Source organism: Lissotriton helveticus, chromosome 10, assembly GCF_964261635.1.
Source record: "Lissotriton helveticus chromosome 10, aLisHel1.1, whole genome shotgun sequence".
Lineage (NCBI taxonomy): Eukaryota > Metazoa > Chordata > Amphibia > Caudata > Salamandridae > Lissotriton > Lissotriton helveticus.
Window position 1 is genome coordinate 498,439,132 of NC_136071.1, and position 6,000 is coordinate 498,445,131.

Below are 6,000 nucleotides of genomic sequence, written 5' to 3' on the forward strand. Positions count from 1 at the left end.
AAGTTTTATAAACAAGTCACATGACCTGTTATGCGGCATAGGGTATAAAATGCGGAGAAAATACGTTGGCACGTGAGGCGGCGTCAGTAGCGGACCGATGTGCGAATAGGCCGAAGGCAACACAGCGCGCCAAGATCCGGATGGCACCGAGGTGGTGTCCAGCAAGTTGCAGCACTGGTGTGGCCATCCTACAATGTTGAAAGTCGGCGTGGGGCGCCCCGTTGGCCTGTGAGTTTGCGTCAGTAGCGGACCGATGTGCGAATAGGCCGAAGGCAGCACAACGCGCCAAGATCCGGATGGCACCGAGGTGGTGTCTAGTAAGTTGCCGCACTGGTGTGGCCATCCTACAATGCTGAAAGTCGGCGTGGGGCGCCCTGTTGGCCTGTGAGATGGTGTCAGTAGCGGACTGATGTGCGAATGGGGCCAAAGGCAGCGCAACAATATTTTCTGACTGACACCACAAGGCGCTGAGATGCCAAGATCCGGATGGCACCGAGGTGATGTCTAAGTTGCGGACTGATGTGCGAATGGGGCCAAAGGTAGCGTAACAATATTTTCTGTATGGAAGATACCACTAGGCGTTGAGATGCCAAGATTCGGATGGCACCGAGGTGATGTCTAGCAAGTTGCTGCACTGGTGTGGTCATCCTACAATGCTGAAACTCGGCGTGGGTCGCCCCATTAGCCTGTGAGATGGCGTCAGTAGCGGACCGATGTGCGAATAGGCCGAAGGCAGCACAACGCGCCAAGATCCGGATGTCACAGTGGTGGTTTCATAGTTGAGAGGCACTTCATCTGCAGTGGGGCGCCGAGATCCGGATGGCACCGAGGTGATGTCTAGCAAGTTGCTGTACTGTTGTGGTCATCCTACAATGCTGAAAGTCGGCGTGGGGCGCCCCATTAGCCTGTGAGATGGCGTCAGTAGCGGACTGATGTGCGAATGGGGCCAAAGGCAGCACAACGCGCCAAGATCCGGATGGCACCGAGGTGGTGTCCAGCAACTTGCCGCACTGGTGTGGCCATCCTACAATGCTGCGCCGAAAGTCGGCGTGGGGCGCCCCGTTGGCCTGTGAGTTCGCGTCAGTCAGTGGGGGCTGTTTGAGGATCTGACTGCATTGGAAAGCAATGTGATGCTGTGCGTCGCCCCCAAGATGGAGGTTCCTCGGCTGCAGTGGGGCGCCCCTTGGTGTTTCACTCGCTATGCAGCTGAGTTGCGTGCGCACTTGTGGCGAATAGGCCGAAGGCAGCACAACGCGCCGAGATCTGGATGGCACCGAGGTGGTGTCCAGCAATTTGCCGCACTGGTGTGGCCATCCTACAATGCTGCGCCGAAAGTCAGCGTGGGGTGCCCCGTTGGCCTGTGAGGTGGCGTCAGTAGCGGACCGATGTGTGAATAGGCCGGAACCAGCACAAGGCGCCAAGATCCGGATGGCACCGAGGTGGTGTCATAGTTGAGAGTTCTGAGCAGCGCTTGTAACACTGTCTGAAGCTTATTTGCACCTGCTGCAGCTTCACTATTGCCCTGGTGTGGCCTAAGATCGCCCATGACATAGGCGGCCACCTCCCGGGGTCCGGCGGAACTTTTTTCCTTTTCCTTTGTGCATCTTGTCCCACAATCCGTTTGACCTGAAGACACGACCAGGTCCCTGAATGTGTGCAGGGGGACGCTATTGATTGAATCAAAATGGCGGCTTCACACAAAGCTGACTCAAGCGTTGCTGCTGATGCTATACAGAGAAAAACTGGTTTTCAGTTTGTACATTCTTCAGGATTTTTCCATCCAAGGCTGGTTGAGAGTTTGTATAACAATGGCTTCAGATTTTCAACATACTACTCTTCAACATTCTTCCTAAATGTAACAATGTGAGACTCACTAGGAGAACGGTGTAGTGAGGGCCACAAACGGCTGTTTGTCTTTCCTTTCAAAATGCTGCCAACAATATTTTCGGAATGGAAGACAACACAAGGCGCTGAGATTCGGTTGGCACCGAGGTGGTGTCCAGCAAGTTGCCGCACTGGTGTGGCCATCCTACAATGCTGCGCCGAAAGTCGGCGTGGGGTGCCCGAAGGGGGGGGGGGAGGCGGCGCAAACGAGCCTCTCCCGCTTCTCCATGTGGAGGCAGTTCATCTGCAGTGGGGCGCCGAGATCCGGATGGCACCGAGGTGGTGTCTAGCAAGTTGCCGCACTGGTGTGGCCATCCTACAATGCTGCGCCGAAAGACGGCGTGGGGTGCCCGAAGGAAGTGTCCTTATCCAGGGCATTATCGCTGTATCATGTCCTCCACTAAAATGGCCCTGGGACACCTTAGAACTCGGACGCTCGATTTTTTTTTCCTTTCCTGTACATGCAAAAAAAGGTAAATGCCCGGTACGTTACACGCTTCATCTGCCACGATGAACTCTCCAGAGGAACCGAAAAAAATATAGTTGTGGTAACTATACCATGCATCGTCATATGGAGAGGTGGCACCAATTAATTATAGTGCTGCATAAAAGAGAGATTTGGAGGAGAACCCCTGACCTGCTAGTACATTCATCAAAGAAGTGGCACTGAGAGCTTCAGAGGCAAGGGAAACGGTCCCAAATTTTTAGAAGAACTTTGGAAAGATTAAAATGACATGTTTAGATTGTGGCAAATTAATTTCATGTGGACAGATGAGTGTTACTCTAATAAATACAGCATATGAACATCATCATAGTCGATGGTTGGTAGAGACATTTTGACTATATCCTGGACCTGCCCGTCCTCGCCCAAAATGGCGCCGGAATAAATGGGACTCGTAACTCCTTGTTGTGTACTGGTTGCAGAACCTTGAAATCACGAGATACGTATGCAGTTTTGAAGCACATGGCGGGCGGGGACGAGAATTGATTGAATATTTCGACATCCCTATTGATATTAAGTTCTGATGTGTTATTGATTACTGTACTATTGAAAGTTCGAATTAACGTCACCCATGGTACTTGCCCGCAAATGTATATCTAGATAATTTTATTGTAACTGGCCCTGTCGTATTTTAATTATAAAATGTACGTCCACCGATTCCGTAACTGTTAGACACCTTAGTTCTTGCAACCTAATGGCCCGCCCGTTACGTTCCTCTACAGTGTAAATGTCTACTCATCACATACGATTACAGTTTGCTCCGTGGCCGGCCCACGTGGTTATAGGCTCGTATTTGTATAATGAAATTTTCACAATAAAGGTTTTTAAAAGAAAACATGGTAGTAGTATATACATTGGTAAAGTTTGTAATAATAGTCACTGTTTTAGAATCATTAAAAGGCAAGTGAAATAAAGCAGACCAATTACATGAAGGGTAAAAGGTATAATACGAAGGAACGCAGTAAAGATAAATGGTCAAGGGCTGTTGTGTTTTCTATTCCTGCAACATAAAGTGATCGATAAGAATCTCATATTCAGGCGTATCGGCGACTAAGACAGCAGGTCGACCCTCTTTTGCTCAACGGCTCCATCATGGGACGAAGAAACGCTCTTTTTCTCGAAAAAAGAATATATTTTACTTGCAGGACAGTTGTAAAATTTCCGGGAAAGTACATTAGTCTGGAACATTATAACATATATTTAAGAAAAAATAATGTTCGGAAGTAATGAAAAGCGTAATTTTTAGGTCATATGACCAAGCCTTTCATCATTACAATAAGAAAAGTAAAATGAACCAATGAAAAGTTTTATTAACAAGTCACATGACTTGTTATGCTTACGTTACGCGCTGCGCGCCCCGGATGACTTCCGGATGCGCTAACGCGGCGCGTCATATGACGCATTACGCGACAACGCAGGTCCAGAATATAGTCAAAATGTCTCCACCAACCAGCGGTCGGAACACAACCCCTTTCAGCAGGCTAAATAGTTCTGTTAAATGACAACAGAAGGGACAGGCAACAAGAACCATCAGTCAAAGAGGGGAGGGCTAGTTCTTCTCTACCGGGTTACATTGGGGCGCTACCGGAACTGATCGAATTGGTAGTCTACAGTGTTTCTGGATGTTTCAGACTGAAGCTGGGGTTAGCATGAGAGCAGCATCATTTCGTAGCTCCGTCGTGGCCATTCCGCAACCAATCATGGCAGCCGCTCTTTATCGTTATTTTGGGCGGGGTGGGTGGCGGAGCCGAGCTGTTTTGCAGCCATCATTGTGTGGAGTTCAGTTCATCTCACTAGTTTTGTATTTGTCATGAGGGGTTGTTCCTAATGTTTCTATTTTAGCGAGGTCAAAAAGAGATCCCATTAGTGGCCTACTGATTTTGCTCGATTCCTTTTCTTTTTTTTACACGATTTTTCGTTATCTGCAAAGACTAAACAGAGTATTGCGACTCTGTGTTTGTTTGTAAATAGAGAATGAACCAAAGAGAACTAATTCTAAAACAGTAAATACTTGGATAACAATCAATCAAATGGAGAGAGAAGCAGGCACGACGGATTACAACGGGGGCAAAGGCCTGCGTTAACTACCTTTCACTATCTGCAAAGAGAGAGTACTCCTAATAGAAATGAGGGGGGGGGCACCATTCAAAGCAGATCAGTGTGCATAAACACGAAAATGTTTTCACTTACCACGTACTTGACATTCGACAGCTTATGATATTTGCTATTAAAAAACCATTGAAATTCACTGAAAAAACCATAGGTTATAGACCATATATAGTTAGGAATTAGCATTTACAAAACCTTGAAAATTCACTGAAAAAACCATAGGTTATAGACCATATATAGTTAGGAATTAGCATTTAAAAAACCTTATTTTACTCACACAAAACCATTGAAATTCCATATATAGTTAGTTGCACTAACTATATATTGCGCACCCGCAATCCACTGCTGATCATGTCACATATTACATCATTCATGACATGGTCAGTGACATCACTGATGACATCACTGATGACATCTCAAATGACATCACTGATGACATCACTGATGACATCTCATTTGACATCAATGACCACATCACTGATGATATTATTCATGTGACAATACAATGCATCTCTTCACATTTTAATATAACCTCTGTTTCACCCAGTGTTAAAAACAGAGTATAATTTTTGAAACCATTGACACACCAATACTAGTTACTACATACGTACTCACTGATTCCTACGTCTACACACACATTCACTCATTCACCCATACAATCATTCATACATACAATCACTCATGTTTACAACACAATCATATGCACTCATACACCTATACAGACACTCACACTCTGCCACTCATCCATGGAGTTACTCACACACCTAGTCAGTCCTGTAAAGAATCAATCACACTTCCATTTTCTACTCTATACAGTTAAACATAGAGCACCTTACGTTTTCAACCATATACTAACACATACTTACTCTCTTATACAATCATTGATACAAGTACACATTGATCTGTACAGAGTCACACACCTCCCATCCAGCCACACACACACTCAGTCTCCCATGCAAATACTTGGGCAATCAATCAATAACCCATATAGTTACTCATATAGCTACTGATCAACACATGCAGCAGTTTACAGAACAACAGACATAATGATGCACAAATTAAGACAGTTTAGTCACTAACCTATGCACTCAGTGAGACACATTTAATCACTCACTCATACATTCAGTCATGCACCTACTAAATCCTTCGTCCAGACACTTATACATCCACTCATTCTTCAATATGTAAGACATATTTTAACTTTACAGAAACATAGTCACTGGATGTTGTCATCAGTGATGTCATCAGTGATGTCATTTGAGATGTCATCAGTGATGTCATCAGTGATGTCACTGACCATGTCATGAATGATGTAATATGTGACATGATCAGCAGTGGATTGCGGGTGCGCAATATATAGTTAGTGCAACTAACTATATATGGAATTTCAATGGTTTTGTGTGAGTAAAATAAGGTTTTTTAAATGCTAATTCCTAACTATATATGGTCTATAACCTATGGTTTTTTCAGTGAATATATATATATATATATATATTCGACCATTA